Genomic DNA, 13,219 nt, shown 5'->3' on the forward strand with positions numbered 1-13,219 from the left:
ATGGTGTTTGCTGTAGTGATAGTCAACTGTATTATTGATTACAACAATGAATTGCTAACTATTGTGGAGTTTTTTTTTACCAGTTTTAATAGACAACAGAAGATAATAATAATAAGAAAATAAATAATATATTTATTTATTTAGATCTGGGAGGCAGTCATTTTAAGAGCCAATTAATACTTATCAACTCTCTCTCTCTCTTTCTTTATTTAACAACAGATGGCACCATTTAGGAATTTAGTTCTTTGTGTTGTATGCTACAATTTTAGACTGTTCCCATTATGAAATGATTGTTGTTAATTTATTATTGTCTTGCATTGTGAATTAAAACCATTAAATAAACTCAATATGAGCCAACATATACATCTTTCTATATGTCTGAGGATTCTTCACACAGATGATATCATACAAAAAGCATGGCAATTCGGTAAGTGAAAGGTGAAACTGGCATGTATGATCATCTTTCTTCACTTTTGGAAACAGCAGATCCTAATTAGGGCAGGAAGTTTTGAGGAAGTAATATACGAATATTTAAGTGTTAATATGCAACAGAAGATTCCTAGACATAACTCAAATACTCAGGTTTTGCTGACACTGCTGGACAGCAACAGTGTAGAGAAGAATCACAATTGTTATGCAGGAAGAAGAGTAAGAAGTTCCAGAAATCTCTTAGTGATTCTAACTCTGGTGATCAGATGCTATCATTTGGCACAGATCTGGATTTACCAGAAGCACGAGAGAATTTTGTTAAGAAGGAGTATAATAAATTTAGTTTAATCCTTTATTATTACTATTATTACTATTATTACGGGCAACTCCAGGGAGTCATTGGACTCATCGAGGGAGGCCCCAAATCATATTCATCACAACTATTTGACATTCATACAGTATCTATCATACCTCGCCTTAAACTCATTCACTGTCACAGCATCCACCACAGACTCAGGGAGCGCATTCCACTCATTCACTACTCTAAAAGTAAAGAACCCAGCTCTAACACCTTTACTAACCACACTTTTGCCCAGTTTCCATGGATGTCCCCTAGTCCTCCCACAACCAGCCCTGTTCTCAAAAATATCTTCTGAATTAATTTTATAGAAACCCTTCAGTAATTTGAATGTCTCAATCATATCTCCCCTCCTCTGCCTATCAACCAATTTTTGCAACCGACAAATCCTCAACCTGTTCTCATACGGTTCATTCCACAGACCTGCTATCATCTTGGTCACTCGCCTCTGGATCCTCTCCACCTCCTCCCCATCAAGAAGAAACCTAGGTGACCAAATCTGAGCACAGTAGTCTAGATGGGGTCTTATCAAGGCTCGATACAGAGGAACAATAACCTGCTTGTCTCTGCTTGTCATCGTATTCTTCAGCAACCAAGTGATTTGATGAGCTGTTTTGGTCACTTTTGCAATGTGTCCCCTAAATTTCAATTCCCTATCTACCAACACTCCTAAATCTCGTGCCTCATCAATTTCCTGGAGCACGGTTCCACCAATGCAGTAAACTGCCGCCAATCTTTTCACCCCAAAATGCATAACCTTACATTTTGCCACATTAAACTGACATCCATTCTCCTTAGCCCAGACCTCCAATCTATCCAAATCATCCTGCAAAATTTACGTCATCTGCATTCACTATTGCCCTACCCAACTTCGCATCATCCGCAAACAAATGAACTGTTCCTCTCAGATCATTTCCTATATCATTTATGAACAAATTAAACAGCAGTGGTCCAAGAACAGATCCTTGTGGCACACCACTAGTCACAGGCCGTCTTGTGGACTCTACTCCCGAGTAAACCACTCTCTGATATCTCTCCGTCAACCACCCTCCTATCCATCTCACCAACCCTATGTCCATTCCCATATGCTGCAATTTACTGATTAGAATTCCATGTGGAATCCTGTCAAAGGCCTTGGCAAGGTCCAGTAGAATCACCGTAAACCCATTACCCTTATCCAGTTCAGCCGTCACTGTGTTATAATACGTGAGCAAGTTACTGAGGCATGACCTACCCTTCACAAAACCATGCTGTCCCCGATACAGTATCCCATTTTCTTCTATCCAATCTTGTATTTTCCTCTTGACTATTTTCTCTAAGACCTTGACAATGATTCCTGATATGCTAATCGGTCGGTAATTTACTACAGCAGTCTTGGAACCACCTTTATGCAGTGGAACTATTTTCCCCTCTTTCCACCCGCTCGGGACTAACCCAGACCCGAGACTCAAATTAAACAAAATGGTCAAGGGTACTGACAATTCTTTAGCTGCTTCTCGTACAACACGAGCTGGTATACCATCCAATCCCACAGATGTATTGACATTGAGGTTATGCAATAGACTACTCACCTCCACTTCATTAACCACAATTCCCGTATAATCTACTGGTTTATTCGTTTCTGCAATGTCACCACCTGGATGATATACTTTTGCAAAGTGCTCACTCAGTAACTCAACTATCTCAACTAATTCAGTTACCTCCCTACCATCGTCATTCTTTAAAATCAATCTGCCATGTACATTTTTCCTTTTACTTGCTACATATCTAAAAAACTGTTTAGGATTCTCTTTAGCCTGCATGGCCAATGTTCTTTCGTAATCCTTTTTTGCTTTTCTTACCACACTCGTCACCCTTCTGGCCTGTGCTTTATACCGTTCATGTGCCTGCCGGTCACCCTTCTCCTTAAATTCCCTCCATAGTTGTTTCTTTTTTTGCAACTCAAGCTTAATGGTGTTATTCATCCATTTAACCCCTACTTGATTTATTATTCGGACTCTAGGTATACAGTCAGCCATTGCTTCATGCAAGCACTTCTTAACTACCTCCCATGCACTATCAACTTCTAGTCCTTGCAGTTGTACATGCCATGGCACTGAACCAATCAAACTCCTAAGCTTGTCATACTTTCCAGCCCGATAATTCCACATGTACCCTGTCTTAATTGAAAATTCTACACCTTTAGCCACCTCCCAAGTTAAGACCCTATGATCACTCTCACCGATTGGTGGCAATGTGGTCATATTTGTTACAGCCAAATCCTCAGATGTAATTACTAGGTCAAGCACTCTCTGACCCCTAGTATTTTCCATTACATGCTGTCGCAGATAGTTATCCCTTAATAACAACCGCATAAAATCCAGTTCCTTCCTCCCGTGTGTCCTCTCCTCACTCCAATCAATGCGACCATAGTTGAAATCTCCCATAATAATCACCCTCCTTCCACCCATTTCTTCTATTTGCTTGGGCATACTGTCACCACCATCTTTTCCATCACCTGGTCTATAGCAGCACCCAATTGTATATTTAGTTCTGCTAGCCACAATCTCACACCAAATGGCCTCAAATGTGCTCTTTTCTCTATCCTGCAATTCAACTTCTATTCTCCTTGGCTGGAGCTCATCAGCTATCATCAACAATACTCCTCCCCCCATTTTATTCTCTCTGTCATTCCTGAACACACTATACCCATCACATTCAATCCCACTAGTTATATCATCTACAGTCAGCCATGTTTCACTAATACCTATAACCTGTGGTCTGGAAGTGCCAACCATGGCCAAAAACTCTTCCTTCTTGTTCCTAATACTCCTAGTATTAGTGTACATGAATTTAAGACCCCCATTAGCCCCAACCCTACCTTGATGCCTTATATTAACTATCCCACTCAGATTTGTTGTCCTTATTTGCTCTGGCATATTATATTCATTCTTACATTCAACTGCCTCCATAAGGACTGTATCTCTACTCCCCCCCCCCCTAACAAATCTAGTTTCCCTGAATTTGCACATCCACTACATTCAGCAACACTTTCTCAAGTCTTCTTACACCGTAACCATTCAAATGCAAGCCATCCATCTTATATAGATCCTTTCGCCCATCAAACTCACTCCACACATCCACAAATTCCACACCACTCGTCATACATAACCCACGCATAAAGTCATTTGCAATTATAGCCCTCCTTTTAAACATTTCACTGTCATACCGTGGCAAAAGACTAATCATTCTAACTCTCTCACTCTTTTCTTTTGCTACCTCAAACAATTCATTCAGGTCTTCTATCATTTCCATTTTATCTCCTTTCAAATCATTCGTACCTGCCACAACAATCATTTCTTTCACCCTTTCCTTTTGCTCTCTAATAGACGCAGTTACGTCCTTTATGGTCGCACCAGGTTGGTACGATTTTGTCAAATCCTCTACTAACACACCTCGTACTAACGAGTCTCCATACAGCACTCTATCCTTCATTTTGTTCATGTTCACATTCATACGTCTATTTTTCCTGTCATACCTTTTATTATTGGTTGGTTCATTCAGTCTACTTTTGTTCATGCACTCTAGCTGCTGTTTTGCTCTTTCTATCGCACTATTCAACAACGCGATCTCACTCAATGCATCTATCTCATCTTTTTTGTTCTCTGAGAAACCATTTATACTATCATTCACACTTTCTACATTCACACTCTCACAATTTTCATGTACAACCTTGCCGTTTCTTGTCATATCCCTGTTTCCTTCATTCTGAAGGTTGACAAAAATATCACACTCACGATCCGAAATACACTTCAATTCTGCATTCTCCCTACATTTTCTACACACATTCAATCCAAGTGTAAGCAAACAAAGTTTGCACCTGAAGTATCTTCAGGACTGAGGCAACTTGTAGTAAAGGTGGACTAAACTCTCTTAGTAAGGAGTATCAAAGCAAAGTAAAGCGTTGCATAGGTCAACCTCAAATGAGTAAAGATATTTCTTTGGAAGTGGGATCAGTTATTGTAACAGATAATTTGCTAATTTTTTTTTTTGGATAATTTATTTCAAGCACTACTCAGTTAGCTATTCCTATAAATGTTAAAATGTTAAATAATCTGACATTCATAATTTTCTTGGAGATAAATTCATTCAATTCTTCTCCCTTTTCTGCACCATCCTGCATTAGACCACTTTATTCAAGACAAGACACAGGATTTCCAATTTGGTTCTCAGGTATCATCTGTTGCTAGTCCTTCACATCGTTTATTTAAAAATGCCTGGAATATCAGAAATAAAGAATATAAATGTTTAACTGATAGGGTTTATATGCCTCAAAATCACTGGAATAAGTGAAACATAGTTGAATGAAGATGATATCTTAATGGAAATAGAAATGGAAGGGTATATTGATTTTGAGCGAGTATAGACAGGATAAGAAAGGAGGTGGGGGAGTGCTGATGATGATAACAGGGAAATTATGTCCTCATAAGGTAGACATGAAAAGAGGGATATAATGGCAATGGTTTTGGGGCAGTGTGCTGTGAGGTAGAGGTTGACAGGAAGACATGTTTAGGGAGATGTTGCTGTAGGCCAGGGAATGTGGACGACGTTGATGAAGAAATGTATAAACAACTTGAGTTAGTGAACAAAGGAAGGGTAAATATTATAGGCGATGTTAATTATGGTGGTATAGACTGGAACGAAGAGATAGCATTTGGGAATAAGGAAAATGAATTTAAATTTCTTCAGAGATAATTATCTCAGGAACCATGTAAAGAAAGGCACACAAGGACTGAGAGTGTAGATCTGATCGTTTCATCAGAAGATGTAACTGTGAGTGGGGTTTTGTACTTTACTCTAGTTTGTGAGAGTGATTATGAAGTGATCACATTGGTTGTGGCTAGCCATATGAAGACTTCTGTGAGCAAATGATATATGTGGAATTATAAGGCTGGTGATTATAAAAAGCTTAAGTGACAGCTTTGAGCTGTGACAGGGAACAAGGAGTTGAGTGGTAAGGAAATAAATGCTGCATGGGAACTGACAAAGAAATACATAATAGCATCAATGTGTGAATGTATTCTGAAGGCAAAAGGCAGAATAAGGTAGGTGTAAAATGGATAAATGTGGAGCTTAAGCATGAATTTTGAGCAGTTTGGAGGCAGTACAAGATAGATAATTGTAATAATCAATTATATGAAGAGTATAAAGAACAAGCCAGGAAAGTGACTCAGTAAGTAAGGACAGCAAAAGTGTGATATGAGCAGAAATTAGCAAATCAGGCAAAAAAAAAAAAAAAAAAAACTCTAGAGTTTTTTTTAGATATATAGTAAGTAGAAGGAAGAATGATAATGGTAAGATGATGTTCATGAATGAAAATGGCAGAATGATAACTGCTGCAGAAGGTATTATTATAGTATTCAGTGATCACATCACTTTATAGGAATGTTTCATCCTCATCAGGGTGAAATCATGAGAAACTCAAGTGTAGAGATCATAGGAGAGGATGGCTTAATTGTGAGTGAGCAGGAGGTATATAAGGAAATAAATAAACTTGATGTCAATAAGACAATAGGATTTGATGACATATAACCATGTCTTAAGGGAACATTCCAGGGAATACCCAGTAGATTGGTATGCCTATTTAATAAGTCTTACAACAGCACAGGTTCTGAGAGAGAGAGAGAGAGTGGAAAGAAGGTAAAATTGTTCCACTGCATAACGGTGGTGATAAGGCTGTGGCTAAAAATTATAGGCCAATCTGTATATCTGGAGTTGTGGTGATGGTATTCCAGAGATTGGTGAGAACTAGAACACAGAAATGGGTTGATAACAGCAGTATTCTCTGTGGTTGTCCGCATGGGTTTGTTAAAGGGAGATCATGTTTTATTAACTTATTTATGTACTATAACAAGGTGACAAACGTCTTGGACAAGAGAGAGATGCATTTACAGTGGTATACTTGGATTTTGTAAATGCTTTTGATAGACTGCCACATGACAAGCTGTTAAATAAATTGAAATGGATGGGATTATATAACAGACTTCTCGGTTGAATTGGTGACTGGCTTTCAGATAGATATCAGAAAGATGTGTATGAAAGTGCAGTATCCCGAAAGAGGAAAGTCACTTTCATAAAAGTGGTGTTCCACAGGGGTCAGTTTATTGACTATTGTTATTTAATTTATATATTAATGATACTAGGATGGGTTTAACTGGTGATATGCAGCTGTTTGCAAATGATGCAAAACTGGGGAGAGCAATGCGGAGGGAAGCAAATGTTATGCCTTACAAGAGGACTTGAATAGATTGCATTAATGGGCAGGATTGTGGAACTGTCAGTTCAATGTCAAATGCCTTAGTATCCCATAATGCAGAGCACACCTCCTTGCGGACATGTATACTGCTATGCATTAAGGAAAGGGTCACTACCCAGACTGGTTTTGACCTTTATTGAGGTGCTGTTTAAGTAAAGACTTCTCTAAAAATCAGGCAGTCCCCAGACCACTCCCTACAAGTGACAAAGGACCGTCCAACTCAGCGTTGTTCCACTCAGTGAGGCTCACCCCATCACTGAGAAGAACTTCTCAGCACTGGTTCTACCTAGTGGCAGGCTCACCCCACCACCAGACAGAGCCATAATCTCAGCAGTGGCCCCCCACTCAGAGACAGGCAAAAAACTATCCCAAGCAGAGCTTCTCAAACCTCAAAGAAAGTGACCACTTCTACACAAAAACACATCAGTGGGAGCCAGACCAAGAGGTGGTGATACTAAGGTGGAAGTAATGCAGAAGTCATATCACCATATACCAGTTACCAAAAGGTGTCAACACCTTATTACTAAAATAAATTTAGTTTAATCCTTTATCCAAGTGTGAGCAAACAAAGTTTGCGCCTGAAAATATCTTCAGGACTGGGGTAAGGTAGTACAACACCAGGCAACTCGTAGCAAAAATAAACTTTCAACACCTTATTACTAAAATTCTCTGGATTAGAGATGGTTGATAGAAGTTTTTTCACTTGGTTATGCTACCAATTATATATTTAGTTTAATCCTTTATCCAAGTGTAAGCAAACAGTCATATGGTGATATGACTTCTGCATTACTTCCACCTTAGTATCACCACCTCTGGGTCTGGCTCCCACTGACGAGACCTCAATAAAAGTCGAAAGCAGTCTGGGTTGTGACCCTTTCCTTAATGCATAGCAGTATACATGTCTGCAAGGAGATGTGCTTTGCATTATGGGATACTAAGGCAAGTGATCAGAACTTATCCCACCTTTACAAGTTTTCCCAGTCCTGAAAATACTTCAGGCGCAAACTTTGTTTGCTTACACTTGGATAAAGTATTAAACCAAATATATAATTGGTAGCATAGCCAAGTGAAAAAACTTCCATCATGCAGAATAATCAGAGCCACATTTAAGGCTTAGGCAGAAGGTTCTGTTCAAGAAGTATATTACAGTATCCAACACAAGTCATTGTTACTGCAAACGAGGAGTACAGACAGTATGGGATTAACCTCAGAGGTGAACTTTATATTGGTACATGATATGTAGTTTCTGTCTACTGATGGATACTCTTGATACTATTGGTAAACAGATGGAAAGGAATAAAAAATTGACATCCTGGGTATGACAGAGACAGATGGAATGAAGAAGGTCATTTCAAAAGAGAGGATGATGAGCTAGTTCTTTATTCCTGAGGTAACTCAAATCATGAAGTAGCTATGGTACTGACAAAAATTGAGGCAATAGCTCATCTTGGTTATAATCCCATTAATAACATGATACTTTGTATTAGACTTAAGGATTCTCCTACCAATGTATCAATCATTATGGTTTATGCACCCCACACAGATAGACCTGATGAAGAAAGTGAGAAGTTCTGCCAAAACTTACAGACTATGTTGGGATATACTTTTCATCTTAGGGAACTTTAATGCAAAAGTAAGAAAGAGTATGATACTGAGGTCCTGATTGTGGCATGTTTGGTCTGAGTGAATGTAACACCTGTAGTGAAAAACTGTTGGAATTTGTCCATGCTAACAGACTAGTTATTACCAATACCTGCTTCTGGAAACAGGTACTGATACCTAACCCACGATGGACCTATACTTGGACATCTAATATTGATAGGTCAAGGCACCAGACTGATATCCTGGCTCTTCAACACTGGAAGACAAGCATGTGTCTAGGAGCAGACTGCGGTACTGACTATCATCTAATAGGAGCCAAAGCAAGACTGAGAGTGCAAATCTTCTAAGTCAGGCACATCCCACAAGATTGGATGTCAGAGTAATCTCCCTAACAGGTTCACAGAAGAAACATCAACCGGATGATCTTTTTGGGACTAGTAAGGAGAACTCACCTGAAATGCTGTGGGAAGGGGCGAAGGTTAAAATAAAGGATACAGCTAAGAGTGCAAACCTTCTCCCACAATATTGGATGTCGTTCACAGAAGAAACATCGACAGTTGGATGATCTTTTTGAGACTAGTGAGGAGAACTCACCTGAAATTTGTGGGAAGGGGTCAAGGTTATAATAAAGGATACAGCTAAGAAGTATCTAGGCCTAATTAGAAGTTCAAGAGACCCATGAATATCAGATTCAACATGGGATTTGATTGAAAAGAAGGTGGTTGGAGAAACAAAGAGACACAAAGACTGATGAATATAAAAGATTACATAGAGAAGTCAGAAAAGATTGGAACAGAAAAGGACAAGGAAAAATTTTATGCTAATAAAAAAGTGAAGAGATACAACTCCAGATGAAGTGGCACAATTATGAAAGGATTTTCATTTAGTTTGTGACCTAAAGCACAAGCTTAAGCTCAAACTGAATGCCATCAAATGAGGAATGGAGCAGTACTAACAGAAGTACTGGGAATCAAAAACAGATGGAAAGAGTACTGTGAGGAACTGTATAGCAGAAAAGATAAAGAAATTTGGAGTTGCCTTCTTACCAAGAAAATTTCAATTTGGAACTTCCTCCACTTAGGCATGAGGTTGAAGGAGCAATTAAACAGATTAACAACAATAAGGCCCAGGGCACGGATGGAATGCCAGCAGAGTTAATTAAGACCATGGAGGGGAGGGGGATAAGTGTTTCATAGATTGATTACAGGGATATGAGAAACAGGATCATGGTCTAGAGACTGGAAGAAATTGGTTTTCATACCACTGGAGAAGAAGGGATATGTGAAGAATTGCAAGAACTATAGAACTAATAGTTTAATCTCTCATGCAAGCAATATTTTATTAAAGATCATTCTAAATAGGATTGAGGCCAAAATTGAGGCAGAGTTAAGGAAAACTAAAACAGGCAGGTTTAGGAAAGGAAAGGGTACCAGAGATCAGATCCTTTGCCTTAGATAGATCATTGAAAATTATAAAGAATTTAGATTCCCTATGGTGATGTGTTTTTTCATAAGACTACTCCAAACCTTTTTGAAATGTGTTCAGCATATGAAATTGTAGGAGGTAATGAAATTACTGTGTTTATTTCAACTCATTATCAGGTTGAAAGAAAACTTGTACATTGAACAAGAAGCCATGGTAAGAAGTGCTGGATTAACTGATTGGCTTCAGGTTGGCAAAGGAGTTAGGCAAAGATGTGTAATTTAACAAAGAAAGAATTGAGGAATTCAGTAAGTTCAAATACCTAGGATCTATTATTAATGTGAAGAATTTCTGTTCAGAAGACATCTGAAGAAGACGAGGAATGGCAAAAACAAGTCAGAGACTTCTCTAAAATCCGGAAGGAAGGATCTATCTCCAGAACAAAGTTGAGAATTCTGAATGCTGCTGTTTTTCCAGCAGTGATTTATGGATGTGAGACATGGAGCCTAAACAAGTCTGATAAGAAATGATAGTTGCTTTTAAGAAGGCTGTTGAGGATATATATACTGAAAGGCAATCAAATGGATGAATGCAAAAAAGATAGGCAGAACTTTGAGGCTCCTTAATATTGACAGAAGAAAGCTGAAATACCTTGAACACATTGAAAGGATGGAAAGAGGACTTCTCAAAACAATAATAGAAGGTAAAGTTCCTGGAAAAAAGAGGGATAGACCTTCAATGAGATGAATGGATGTATGGTGTGTCTGAAGTGACTGATTTGCAGAGTGCTGAAGCCTCCAGAAAAGTATATGACAGGTCCACACCAGTCCTTGTCAGGTGGTCAAGGAATGAAATCCAGGAAAGGAGTGACGATAAAGCATCTGATGATATCCAATGAATAGATGGATGGATAACAAAATTAATTTGGAATTCATCTAAATCAATAAATCAATATAGATGCATTACCATATTATTATTATTATTACAAGGAGTCTGAAAACTCAATATAGAAGACCAACACTAAGCATTTATGCACAAAAGACCTGCCATAAATCTGAAGGAAACATTGATTGATTCTGCCAGAGAGGCATGTGGTGAGGTTGTGTGCAAAGATAAAAAAATCAGAACTCCCTGGTGGACACAGGAAGTTAAAGAGGCAGTGAAGGAAAAGAAGAAAGCATATCAAAAGTTCCTGGCAAATAAGTCAGCTTTTACTCTTACAGAATACAGAGACAAATGTAAGAAAGCTAAACAGTGTGTAAAACTAGCTAAACAAAAGTCATGGGAAGACTTTGGCAAGAATATAGAAAATAAATATCAAGAAGGTGGCAAAATATTCTGGAGGTTATTGAAGAAGCTTAGGAATGGAGGAAAGAGTGCTGTAAAAGGAATTAGAGATGATAAAGGTGAAATGAAAACAGGAGAAAAAGATATCCTTGAAGTATGGAGTAATTACTTTGAAAAACTGCTAAATGAAACAAGCAGTGATGACAGCACAGTGATAAAAAAAAACTGACCAGGCATGCAGTCAGGAATACATATCCATACTTGAAGTAGAAAAAGCCATCAAAGGCTTGAAATGTGGAAAGGCAGCAGGAGTAGATGATATTCGACCAGAAATGCTGAAGTATGGTGGTATAAGAGTCTTACAGTGGCTGCACTGCATAGTTCAGAAAGCCTGGACAGAGGGACGAATTCCCGATGATTGGAGTAGAGCTCTCATAGTACCCATATATAAAAAGGGAAATAAAACTGAATGTGAGAATTACAGAGGTATTTCCCTACTGAGTGTTCCTGGCAAGATCTATGCAAGTATACTTGAGAAACGGTTGAGAAGAATTGTGGAAGAAAAGCTTGGTGAAGAACAAGCTGGATTCAGGCCAAATAGAGGCTGTCAGGATCAGATCTTCACTTTACGACAAATAGTCGAGAAAACATGGGAATATAACAAAGATCTGTATTTAAGTTTTGTCGATTTGGAAAAGGCATATGACAAGGTGCCAAGAGAGAAGCTATTCAATACGCTGCAGTTATATGGTGTCAATGGGGCATTATATCAAGCAATACTTAGTCTTTATTTGAGTTGTGAGTCAGCAGTTAGAATTGAAGGAAGTACAGGAATAAGGTTTAATGTTAAATCTGGTGTGATACAAGGATGTACATTATCCCCTCTGTTATTCATTATCTATATGGATCACATTATGAAGAAAAGTGGTATTAAACCTGATATCAAAATTGGAGATGTTAATGTCAGCTCTTTGCTTTATGCGGATGATGTTATACTTCTAAATAAATCCGCTACAAGTCTGCAAGATTCTCTGACTAAATTGAATAGCTGTTGTAATAGTTATGGTATGAAGGTCAGCAATAAAAAGACAAAGACAATGAAAATAGGCAGAATCATTGAAAATGTCAACTGTGTTGTGAATGGAGAACCTGTGGAACAAGTAAAACATTTCAGCTACTTAGGCACAATTTTTACTGAAGATGGTAAACTAAATATAGAAATAGACAACAGAATCAGCAAAGCTGGTATCGTGGGAAGTCAATTGAATAAATTCATATGGAATAAGAAAGAAATTAGTCGGAACACTAAATTAGCTGTATACAAGACTGTGTTCAAACCAATTTTAACTTATGGATCTGAGAGCTGGGTCAGAAGTAAAACACTTGACCAAAGACTAGAGACCGCAGATATGAGAGTCCTGAGAAAGATTAGAGACGTGAACAGATGGCATCAATGGCAATATCATATTAAAAATGAGGATATTAGGAAAGAACTTGACATTGTCAGCATCCAGGAATGCGTTAGCAGAGCTAATCTCAGATGGTATGGTCACTTAAATAGAATGGGAGAGGAAAGATTAGCAAAACAAGTGTTCTCTGCCAGGTTGGCAGGAAAACGACCCAGAGGAAGACCAAGATATAGGTGGATTGATACGGTACAAAGTGCCTTAGATGATAGAAATATAAGATCTGATAATGTTGTAGTCTTGACAAGTAACAGACTGATTTGGAGGAAAATTGTAGATAGGAAGTTAGTAATGATGTAATTTTTTCATGTAGTACTGTCATATCCTGTACACCCCTTGAGGGTACATGGCAGGAATTTG

At 38.3% G+C, this 13,219-nt stretch overlaps 1 protein-coding gene across 2 annotated transcripts in view; it reads right to left on the minus strand.

Moving 5' to 3' along the window:
• Positions 1–13,219, minus strand: part of LOC150099996 (uncharacterized) — a 135,586-nt gene that overhangs the window by 103,336 nt on the left and 19,031 nt on the right. The window lies entirely within an intron of this gene.

This window comes from Typopeltis vanoorti, chromosome 13 (genome assembly GCF_054136105.1).
Source record: "Typopeltis vanoorti isolate ZY-2024b chromosome 13, IOZ_Tvanoo_1.0, whole genome shotgun sequence".
In the NCBI taxonomy this organism is placed as follows: Eukaryota; Metazoa; Arthropoda; class Arachnida; order Uropygi; family Thelyphonidae; genus Typopeltis; species Typopeltis vanoorti.